Source organism: Abramis brama, assembly GCF_963993115.1.
Source record: "Abramis brama genome assembly, chromosome: 9".
Taxonomy (NCBI): domain Eukaryota; kingdom Metazoa; phylum Chordata; class Actinopteri; order Cypriniformes; family Leuciscidae; genus Abramis; species Abramis brama.
The window spans coordinates 43,393,762-43,406,697 of NC_139971.1; the positions used below are offsets into that span (position 1 = coordinate 43,393,762).

The 12,936-nt window shown below is 34.4% G+C and overlaps 1 long non-coding RNA gene across 1 annotated transcript; it reads right to left on the reverse strand.

Moving 5' to 3' along the window:
- Positions 1-2,392: 2,392 nt before the first annotated feature.
- LOC311089901 lies at positions 2,393-6,251 on the reverse strand. Its single transcript, XR_014607781.1, has 5 exons — positions 5,973-6,251; positions 5,742-5,877; positions 4,676-4,756; positions 4,426-4,575; positions 2,393-2,758 (listed from the first exon to the last, which is right to left on the reverse strand). It is a non-coding gene; the product is annotated as an uncharacterized lncRNA (long non-coding RNA).
- Between the last annotated feature and the right edge of the window lie 6,685 nt (positions 6,252-12,936).

Sequence of the window (12,936 nt, forward strand, 5' to 3'; positions counted from 1 at the left end):
ATAAATCACGGCTGACGGCGTGGAGCTTCTGACCTGCGTTCCTCGAACCGTGGAGGAGATTGAGGCGTTCATGGCCGAGGAAACGTCCAAACCCTTCAGTCCCATCAGCAGCCAGAAATTCTGAGATTATGATTATGAATATAATAATGACACTCCTCCTCTTCAACATATCAGACTTTAAACTTTAAGTAAATTAGCATCTTTGATATTTCATATCAACACACAACATGTGACCGCTTCTGTATGACTTCACTTATGGAAATCAGTGTCAGAAATTAATTACCGGATCATTTATGCTTTCATGTAGCAGCCGTGTAACATTTTAATAAAACAACTTAATAAAAGCAGCTCTGAACTTGCTTTTAGCCTGACTTAAACTTTACTCAATTCATTTGAATTTTATCCTCTACACTTTTTGCAAGTTTGTAAGAAAATGCAATGCTTATTTTTAATAAACATCTGATTTTTCTAGCATCATTTATAATCGTGTGCAACCTTTTATTTACTAATTCATAAATTTCTGTCATGATTAAATCCCATATATGAGTTGTTTTTGTCGAACTAAATATATTGTTGGAATAGCAGTAAACAGAGATGGATGAGAGAAATCCTGACACTCAATAATATGACTGTATGAATGAAGCGCTTTTACAGTTCAACGACACAATCACCTTTTGATTTTGACCCTAAAGTGTTCGTGCATGATTTGAGCTGAAGAAGTTAAATGTATGACACCATCATCGTCAGATTAGGAGGAAAAACTGCTTTCAGAAAGACATGATAAAACATGAATAATGGTCAATTAAATGGTAAATGGTCAAATAAAGTAAACTATGACATATTATACTCAACAATTCTTCATACAGTGACTTCCAGTAACATCTATAAAAATATGCGACCAAAAATGATTCGGACACTTTGACCTGATCATGTTTTGCTGAAGTGTGTTTTGTCTTTAATTGCTAATGCTCTTTTTACACACAGACTGAACAAAATGAAGCATTGCTTGGTGATTGGTTGAGCTAAACTGGTATTATCTAATTGTGTAGTTAAATTTAACAGCTGACAGATATTCAACATAATTCATGTGTGAGACAGTCTAACAGAAGATGGACAAAACCAGTGAAATATCAACTGAGTTCTGCTCATATTTTATTACAATTTTCTAAACTATAGCGAATAATGTGAGAAATGTTGAAGGTGTCTGAATAAATGTTGGTTTGACTGTATATTATTTAGAAAAGATGAAGAAGATTTGATCCCCTAACCTCAGACTTTACAGTTCTTCAACACTATAAGTCGCTGTAAATCTGGTAACTTTGAGAGACTGGTTGAATAATCTAGAGGAGAAACACGAGTCCTCGGCTGATAACAGAAATACTCTTGATCACTGTGGGGATGATAGAGGACTGAGGGTTTGCTGGATGAAATGTGTGTGTGGATTGTAACTTTATGTCTCATTATATACACACTTCATCATTTAGTGTTGTTTAGTTTCTTTAGTTTGTTTCCAGCAGTTCAGTTGTGATTCTGCTCTTCTCAGAAACCTTCAACTCTTCTCGGAAATATAGAAAAATATGTTTATTGGAATGATGTTTCAGTTTTAAGTAAGACGGACACTCCTAGGTACAGTATGTTGGAGATCTGGTTGTGTCAGACGTTAAATGTGTTTTTAATTTTTGTTTTATTCCTGAATTAATCATGCATTCAAAACCAGAGGACTGTAGAGCCGGATCGATGTCAAACCTTCTGAACCTGATCTACACTGTTAGACAGTTCTTGTAATTTTACAGGAAATTCCTGGCTAATAGTTGCCGTAAATTTACTGTAAACAGTATACAGGACTGTTATTGTAATACTTAATACAACATCCCTACTGTAATTAATTACAATAATCATGTATATTTACTGGTATTTGCCAGGAATTTCCTGTAATTTCACAGGATAGAATACTGTAAATATTACAGCAAAATGTTATATTTACGGCAACTCAGTAGCCAGGAATTTCCTGTAATTTCACAGGACAAATCAATATACTGTAAAACATTACAAGTATAAATATTACAAGTAAAAAGCTGTCATTTTCCGTATTGGCCAATTAAAAACACAACAATGGTATATTTTCTTTTTTTTTAATTAACAAACTGTGCAAAAATACATATTACAAAAGTATCCACTTTATCACACATAAAACAAAATTTTACTTTTAAAGAGATACTCCACTTTTTTTGGAAATAGGCTCATTTTACAACTCCCCCAGAGTTAAACAGTTGAGTTTTACCGTTTTCGAATCCATTCAGCCGATCTCCGGGTCTTTAGAAGAATGTCAGAGTTTTTGGTCCCATTGACTTCCATAGTATATATTTTTTCCTACTATGGAAGTCAATGGGACCAAAAACTGTCTGGTTACTGACATTCTTCTAAAGACCCGGAGATCGGCTGAATGGATTCGAAAACGGTAAAACTCAACTGTTTAACTCTGGGGGAGTTGTAAAATGAGCCTATTTCCAAAAAAAGTGGAGTATCCCTTTAATGAAGAAGCTCACTTCCAGACATCCAGGCAGCCAATCATCAGGGGGAACATGATGATATGGAACAAAGGTGTCCAGCCAGACTTGAACTGCATAGGGGAAGTTGTTCATGTTACTATCCCATCAACTCAAAGTCCAGTTTTCTTAGGAGGGTGCAAACAGGTGCGTTGAGCCTGTGTCTCTTCTCGGCTTTACTGCCCGTCTGGGAGTGGATTCCACAAAAAGCTCTGAAAACCGAGAGAGAGGAAAAAAGTTAAAGTTTTCATATCTGTTAAATAATGACAAATACTGTATAAAAAACATAAGTAACCTACTTGCTCATAAAATAAAATGACTTTGATGTATTTATTTAACATTAACAACTTTAACCATACAATTTAATTTAATGAATTAATGAAAGTTGTAATGTTAAATTGTTGTCCGTCAGTCTCTTCTGTTTACACAAATTATGTCCTGCAGGGGAAAACCAACTCTACTATAGAACAGACACTTAACAGCAATAGCTGGGTCTCCATCCAACTTTTTAATGCACATTTTAACCATTTGAAAAAGAAATCCTGACTGGAAACGGTTAAAATTCACATAAAATATTCTAATGTGAACAAAAACTATGTGGATTGACAAATTTGCATTTTTTGCAATTATATCAGGTGTTTCAAGTTGCCCTGTCAACCTTACGTTTTGATCCCACAGCTGTTCACGACTCCTAGGTGCGTGACCATTTATAATTCGCATAACAGAGTTGATTGAAATGCTCTCCAATTAGAGGGTTTTTTTGCCAAATTTTTACGAATGCGTTTAAAAGTTATGTTTTAATTGGATGGAAACCTATCTATTGACATCATTGCATAGAATATATCATAGAACCTAACAATACTGGTAATAAGGTAATAATTCATGGGACGTTACATATGAGAATGATGGATTCACTTTACAGTAAGAATTATCATGAATTCATGTATAAATTCATGCATGAATTATGCATTCATATCTCATGAATCATCAGGAACTAACACGAGTTCAACGTTTTTCATTCATGACTTCATGAGTGAACAACACCTTAATTAAAACATTAACTAAGATGGGTAAATCATCATGAATTATGATTTATTACGCATGATCATGATGTTTTCTTTGTTCACAGTTATGCCACTGTTCATCAGTGTTTCTAAGGACCAGTCACCACTTTAGTTGAGGGGCCACACACATGAAGTCATTGATAGATAATGCTTAGTTAATGATGACTACTGTATTTGAATGTCAACAGTTCATGTCTTCTTCAAAGCCTGCAGGTGATGATGATGATGATGATGATGTTTATTTCAAACCTGCATTCTAATTTTCTCACAATCAACATAACAGGCAACATAGCAGACAAATTATACAAGTGCATGGTTTGAAAAGGAGGTGGACGAAGCAAACGCTTGTGGTAGTTGGACAGACCCCAAAATAGACCAATCACAGCTCAGAGCACACAGATTCTGTTGACATTCAAATACAGTAGTCATCATTAACTAAGCATCATCTATCAATGACTTCATGTGTGTGGCCCCTCAACTAAAGTGGTGACTGGTCCTTAGAAACACTGATGAACAATGTGCTAATGGTCGCATATGTGAACAAAGAAAAGCATCACGATCATGCGTAATAAATCATAATTCATGATGATGTACTCATCTTAGTTAATTTTTTTATTAAGGTGTTGTTCACTCATGAAGTCATGAATGAAAAACGTTGAACTTGTGTTATTTCCTGATGATTCATGAGATATTAATGCATGAATGAATGCGTAATTCATGCATGAATTTATACATGAATTCATGATAATTAATGTACCCATACTGTAAAGTGTTACCTCATTTTCTTTATTAGTGTGTAAACAGTTTAAACATACCTTTGTATAAAGTCCCTGAGGCGTCTTTAGGATACTGCATGTTGAACACATAGTAAGCAGCGAAGGTTTCAGCCACTCCATTCAAAAGACTGTTTTGGGCCCCATCACAACTGTTCCTTCTATGAACACTTGTTGCGATTAGTGTCTCTCCTGAAATGCATTAACACAATATGATAATAAAAGGTGAGTAAATCATGGGGTAATTTTCATTTAAAAGTGAACTACTCTATAAAATAAGGGAAGAATTTACCTTGCACAATTAAGCAAGGTGTGCTGGATAGGTCTCTCTCTCTCTCTCTCTGGATATCAGCAGCTGTGGCAGAGGGCTAGGCTAGGGAATAAAAAACGTAAACATTACCAAATGTATTACCAATTACACAAATGCCAAATGAAAAATCTATTATTATTTTAGTCCATATAGTCTGCCAGGCAGCCACATGTAATTTGAGACAAACAAAATGGTTAACTTAATTTTAATACTACTGATAATTTGCTGCCTTTTCTGAAGACAAAGAGAGCATTGAAAGCTTTTCAACAGAACCCAGGCTCCGGAAAAAAATATATTTTATGACGATGCTGGTTGGATTTAGTTGCGCACGCGCAGTTTATTTTAGATACAGACAGTTACATGACTGCTCTTCCAACCTGGTTTGCCAAGCACAAAGTAATGTTATAACATATGAGCATACCAGATGCTATATTCAGCTTATCTCACAGTTATAGCTGACTCACATAATTAAAGATACCAGCATTGTCGTTTAATTAAAGCCCATATTTCAACTAAAATGTGCTTGTGTTTATTCAGTGGCCGTAAAATCTAACGTTACAAACTTCGTTTATGCTAGTGTGCAAACCACGGCTTCAAGACCCCCGATTACAAGACAGCAAAGCCCTAATAATGTTACGACAGCCTGTCCAGTAGCACGTGTAATCAATGCAATAATAACCTGAGCTAACTGATCGGGCTAACGTTAATGCTTATTTTTAACAGTCTGGGCTAACGTTATTTGAGCTATCGTCATTGTGGTGGTTTTCCATTAACGTTAGGCTACGTTACAAGCTCAGCTCTACTCGATTCTACTCACCATGTTTGTTTTTCCATTGAAAATAGTGCCGTGTATCTGCATGTGGTAACGTTACTATTTTCTTTATGGATTGAGTAACTTAAAGAAGACGCCGCTTCACCGCAGTCAGTTCAGGTTTATAACGTCGTTACCCGGGAGTGAGCGGGGCGAGTTGAGCTAACGTTATATCTAACATTACTCTAGTTAATGTTACTGAAATATACCAAGCGAAAAATTGTGAATATCTCGTACCTTGTAGCTGCATGTGGTAACTTTTTTCCGTATGGGTTGAGTAAGAAGACGCCACTTCACCGCGGTCAGTTCATGGTGTTGTTTTACCGGGAGTGAGCGAGTCGAGTCGGGGCGAACGTCACAGAAGCTAATGTCACTGAAATATACCAAACGAAACAATCACCACTCATATGACCGGTATTAATATATCCATAGACTTATAAAAATAGATTTCATGTTAACGTTTCATACCTGAGATGTGTTCCTTCCAAAAGCTGCTTCTTCCAAAAGTGTTTGATTCTGGTGCCGTTGGCCGCCGCGGTACCGCGCAATTTCAAAATTCAAATCGCAGCAATCCCACAATGCTATGCGGTGGCTGTAAAATAATGCTTCTACAGTGTAGTTACAACAAAATTACAGGACTGTCCATAAATTTCCCATCATGCATTTGTATTTACAATAAAAACATGAATACAATATGTTGTTGTAAATTTTATTGTAAAAATTACATCAATTGCTAACAGTGTAGGTTTATATCAAATACATGATGAAAAATCACATGTGGTCAGGATGATCATTGAGGTCAAGATATTTTAACATGCTTTCTTCTTTTAACTATATATATACACACACAGTATATATAGTCTGTCTGGGATTGGGTTTGATCATTTCTCAGTAGTTTGGGACACATCTGAATAAAGCTTGTCATGGAAATGTTCAAGGTTGAGCTGTTTTATCATTGAGCTCCTGTTGTAGTCGACTCGCTGCTGAATTTAGTTCATCATTATTACAGATATTCTCAGTTTTTTATTTAACAGTATCAGTGTGTTTTAAACATCATAATCTTGATGTTGAAATTGACATCTTAATCTCAAATGTGTTGGGTCAGAATTATTACAAACAAATCATATATTCCAGATACACTTGATGGAGATTTACAGATTCACATCAATTCATAAGTTGTCCTTCCTTTAACTTCATATCATTTTGTTGATGATTTGTAAATATATAATATTTTACGCTATGATCGTATGCATATAAATACATTATACATTTATATTCTATATTTTTTATCTTTAACTTTATAATCTAAAGCAGTTAAGTTATTTTTCATTCAGATATTATGAATACACAGTTCTGAATGGAGTTTCTGATTTTTCTAGCATCATTTACAATCGTGTGCAACCTTTTATTGACTAATTCATGAAATTCTGTCATGTTTAAATCTCATATGAGTTGTTTTTGTCGAACTAAACTTGTGGGAATAGCATTTAACAGAGACGGAAGAAATCCTGACACTCAATAATATGACTGTATGAATGAAGCACTTTTACAGTTCAACGACACAATCATCTTTTGATTTTTACCCTGAAGTGTTCATGCATGATTTGAGCTGAAGAAGTTAAATGTATGACACCATCATCATCAGATGTTACTGCTGTTTTAATAATACTGAAGTGTAATCTCAGCACACAGGTGGAGATTGTGTTTCTTCATTCCAGTAGATTCCAGCTGTACTTGTTTCCACACGTGTAAAGCAATAGTTTGAGGCTGTTACTGCACTAAGATTGCTGTTGAGTCACATGACTTCTCTTTACAGTAAATCATCTGGATACAGAGGGTTACTCAGTCTTCATGAGGATATACGACACTTTAATATCAATTTTGTTGTGCCAGTTTTCATTGTTAATTGTGTTCACCTCATAGCAATGTGCATCCAGAGAAATGAGTTGAAAAAGTAGATTCGTTTTTTTATTTTCTCTTCTAACTTGAAAATGATTATAACGAAAGTGACAGAGTCCCTCAAACTCGCAAGTCTTGCCTACTTAAAACTAATTGTCTTTGTTTAGAAGTTAAAAAACATACTTTAAATCTTATTTATAAAAAAAGAAAGAACAATTTTCTCTTTCGAATATTTTCTGTTCTTGCTTCCTGTACTGTTTTAGTTTCTAATCTTGGCATTGTGTACTATGATTACTGTTTACTCTTATGACAAATTGCCTGTGATGTTCCTCATTTTGGATAAAAGCGTCAACTAAATGAATAAATGTAAATGTGTTTTTGCTCTTGCATGATAATTTCGATGGAGGTCAAGCGTTGTGGATTGTTCCAGTAACACTGCATTAACTCAGTGTATGCTCATAGTCACACGAGTATTCAGCTGTTAGCGGAGAGAAAACGATCATCAAGAGGATCAATGTGGTTTTCACAGAGGACTGAAGGTTTGCTGGCTGTGACTGCAATCATTTGCTTATTTGATTTGGGTGGATTATAACCTTTATGTCCTGTCTCATTGTACACACTTCATCATTTAGTGTTGTTTTGTGTCTTTAGTTTGTTTCCAGCAGTTCGGTTGTGATTCTGCTCTTCTCAGAAACTGCAACTCTTCTCGGAAATGTTTCTAATTATGTTTCATTTTCAAGTAAGGTGGACACTCTTAGGTATGTTGTAGATCTTGTTGTCAGATGTTAAACTCTATATGATTTTTATTCCTGAATGAATCATATTTGTTGAAGCTCCAGTTAAAACCACATGACTGATGAAGCCAGTTCCATGTAAAACCTGCTGATTCATTTTTAACACAGGAAAAAGACTGAACAGTGTGAAATATGAAAAAGATAAGCCAAGATTATGTTATCCCAGGTTTAGAATGACCCAGGTTCAGGTGTGAAAAGCCCTATAGAATACAGTGGCATTACTGTGGCCCTCTTTGAAGTGCTTTATAGTTAACATGATAGATGAATATGGTTACCATTCAGTACTGTGATATATGTTAAAGTTCCATGGTATTACCGTCACTGAACCAATGGTTTCAGTTTCAGAATTGTGGCCAAGCCAGTCAGGAGCACAAAACCACACAGACACGTTCGTCTGGTCACCAAATCTAATATGTGAACAAAAGTTCACTGTCATCTTACGTTTGGCTTGCGCAATCACTAGGGTTTATAAGCGTGAGCTGGCTAACAAGAGGTTTAAACAGCTTCACAATCCTCACACACCAGCGCAGACTAGAGATGGCAGCAGAATTACCAGAGGAGGACACGGTCGGAGACGGTGTCGGGTTCATAAAGATCTATAGAAACCAGAATGTTACAAATTGGAGTGAAAAAAGAAAAAAAACATACAGAGATAATCAGCTGGATGGAAATGCAGATGTTCTCTTCGGAGTGTATAAACCAGTATTTCCACCCATTGGAAAAAATCCACACTGTTTTCTCTTCAGACCTAAAAGAGATCCCATCTGGTGGATGATAATCATCAGAAAAAAATATAAAAAACTCACTGTTCAGTGGACTCTCAGACGAGTTACAGAGCCAGAGAAAGCCCGAGACGTGATTAATGTCAGTGGTAAATGGGAAGATCTGGAAATATTCTGTCGTGAGTTTCCAAACTGTCTGCGGGAGATTAATGAACCTCCCAATGATCCTCCCAATAATCCTGTCGATGACCATATTGAAGATCTGAGAGCAAGAATTCAAGATCTTCAATTAGAAAACAGAAGACTTAGACAACAACTGCAGAATTAAAGAAGTCCTGCCTAAAACATGAGGTATAGTATAATACAATCACACTTGTTGTTGCATTAAATAATGTTAACAAATAAAACTTCTGGTTTTAATAATGTATTAGTAAATGCTGAAATTAACATTAACTAAGATTAATAAATGCTGTAGAAGTTTTGTTCATTCCTAAAGTTAAATAATGTTAACTAATGAAACCTCATTGTAAAGTGTTACCCAAAGTTCTGTATGAATATTCACTATTATTCATGATGTGCACAGAAGGGATGTGATTCATCTAATAGGCTATCAACTGTTAGATTCATGTTTACTCTGTAATAATAGATATGAGATCATGAATATAACAGTAGTTTATCTGTTTCATCTCTTCCACACAGAGATCATGTTTCACCTGACGGGAGACACTGAAGTCCTTCTGCATCTTTCATCAGATTTAAAGCAGACCAAATCTATATTTATTTTATTTCTCTTCTCTGTCATATTCAAGTCATATTCAAGTGTGATCAAATCTGTCACAGTATTTCTCAGGGTGTGTTTATTGTTAAAATCAATTTCTGTAATTGAATTTTTGGAAATCTGCAATTTCTTATTACAGTTCTTCCCGAATTGCTAAAATACTAAACCCCATTATGTTACTAACACTCTCCTGTGTGTTTTGCTTGTTTGGTGTTCAGTAGTTACAGGAGTTTCACACGTATATGTATGTGCACAAATACACTGTATATACAGTATGTACAACTGATGAACTTTTCATAATGAACTAAATCAACACTGAACTGTCTTGATCTGAATAATGACACTATTGGCTTGTTAGAGGCTTTTCAGGAGAATTTTTATTTGTTACTATTGTGAAGCTCCTTTGAAACAATCTGTATTGTATAAAGCATGGAAATAAAGGTGACGACTTACTGGTATATGTGTATTCAGGACGTATTTACAAAATAAACAGAAATGCAAAGGTGAAAAATACAATCAAACCAAAAGTTATTCAGACACCAGATATCATTTAGGTAACACTTTACAATAAGGTTCATTAGTTAACATTAGTTAGTGTATTAACTAACATGAACAAACAATGAGCAATAGCCTACACTTGTTACAGTATCTATTCATCTTTGTTAATGTTAGTTAATAAAAAATCCAGCTGTTCTTTGTTCATGTTAGTTCACAGTGCATTAACTAATGTTAACAAATACAACCTTTGATTTTAATAACATATTAGTAAATGTTGAAATTAACATTAAGTAAGATTAATTAATGCTGTAATAGTGTTGTTCATTCTTAGTTCAAGTACAAGGTATTAACTAATGCTGATATTGTTTTACTAGTGTGATCAGGACACTATAGTTCATTTATGTAAGCAAAATAAAGTAAACTGTGACATATTATACCCAAATATTCTTCAGACAGTGAATACCAGTAACATTTATAAACATTTGGGACCAAAAATTATTTGGACACTTTGAGCTAATCATGTTTTGCTGAAGTGTGTTTTCTTTAATTGCTAATGCTCTTTTTACACACAGACTGAACACAATGAAGCATTGCTTGGTGATTGGTTGAGCTAAACTGGTATTATACCAGTATATATAAAATGGTATAACCATTTTCTAAACTATAGTGAATAAACTGTGATAATGTGAGAAATATTGAAGTAATGTCTGAAAATACTTTTGGTTTGACTGTAAATTTGTTTCTCCCAAAAATTGAGTTTTAATTTCTAAGTGATCAATTTATGGTGTTTTCACTCATGATTGTTGACTGTAGGTCATCAGTCAGTGATTGTGGCATTTAAATGACATTGTTTTCTATATGAATAACAAGAGCTGTTAGTTTTGAATGATGTGTGTAATGTAGAGAACTGTGTTTAGGGTTTTGCTAAAAGTTTGTTTTGCAGACTTGGTCTGAAGATTTTATGAGTGAATGGTAAAATGAGCTTAAGGAACACGATATTTTGACATTTTATCACAGCTTAATTTAATTGTGTTCAATCCACATTATATATTTAAAACCTAAATTTACTTAATTAATGTATGTTAAAACTACATAAATAATTTTGGTTGACATAACTAACTGGGCAGTGGGTCTGTAGATCCCATGCTTCTCAAGGGTCTGCATTATTGGGAGTAAATTTAGGGATTAAAGTGTTATTTTATGTGTTTTTCAGTAAAGGGGAAAGATGTTGGTTATGTTTGTGTTTAATGTTCAGATATGTTTATATCAGATATAGATATTTAGAGGAATTTCTTTAATGCTTTTGAATTTTGTGGTTACCATTATGCAGAATTGTGCTTGAGTTTAGACTTTGGGCACTCAGTGATAATTACTAATGTCAGTATTGGCACCAGTCTTTTTGAAATTGTTAATTAAATACATGATGAACAAAACTGCTCGTCTGAACATAAGAAAATTAAGTCTCAGTAAAATTAATAAAACAATTAAGTTGGACCAACATAAAAAAAAAAAGTCTGGCTGATGTAATAAAGTTAATTTAAACATTCTTGAGTAAAATAATTGGACCTAGTTTTTGAGTGAATGTCTCCCACTAGTAATTTTTACAGTTTTTCTCAATAATTTACACACAAATACTGGTACTTGAGACACAATGACCACAACATGTAACTCATTCACCAAACCCCTGAACCAATCCTGCTAAACTACAAGCACAATTCCTGCTTTACACTCAAAATGCAGTTCTAAAACACACTTTTTTCAAAACACTACACACAATTCTCTGCTTTTGGCACAATTTTCATGCAGAAAATCTCTTGTTTTCACAAGGAACACACTGCCATTCAGATATGCACACTGGCTCTTCACATGGGCAAACACCCGTCACACAGTTTTACAATTAGCAGTCAGAGCTTTAGCATAAAAGAGCAACAGGTGAGCTCTTCAATGGAGCAATGGATGCCAACATCGGATTTTTTTATTATTTTTTTTACTGTAACTGTATACAGTAAATTCTTCTGTTGTTTTGTATGTAGACCACTGTATGTACAACTTTGTGTTGGTTGGGATGTACACTGTGTACATTGTTTTTGTGGGAAAAATAAAATGTATTTGTTACCGTGTATTTGTGTGTTCTGAGTATAAAAAATATTTGAAAATATTCTCAAATATTTTACAACACACTTATGTATGTACTGTCTGTAGTAAGTGTAACACTGAACCAAAAAAAAAAGGCCCAAGTCATTATGATGAATGGAGAAGAAGTGTTTTCCACTCATCATAGTGTTTTACATTGAGCACATCAGTGTTCAACTGGTTCTTATAAATGTCTATTCATATGATGGTTTGTGTGTGTCATTTGAAAACAAAATACCATTTTGAGAAGAAATAACATTGTTTTGAATGTAAAGTTTCATTTTGCAGGAGAATTGAGGGGTTTTGCCCATTGTGTGTGTGTTTTTTGATTTGTGTGTAGAGTTATGAGAATATGAGGCATGCTTTCAGAAAATGTGTGTAAACAATCGAGAAAAACTGTAAAGAGGTACATGCTGTGATATTCTGCTCCAGAGCAGGTTTAGCAGCGCTTTTACAGGCTCTGATAAAATAAAATAAAAACGCATTAATTGGAGTGAAGAAGAAACCTTACAGTTATGGTCAAAAAAATATTTTTAAGGCAAATTGGATGTTACCGTCAAAATATCGAAACATAACTCATACACAAGTTCGAGACAAGCTATTTTTTA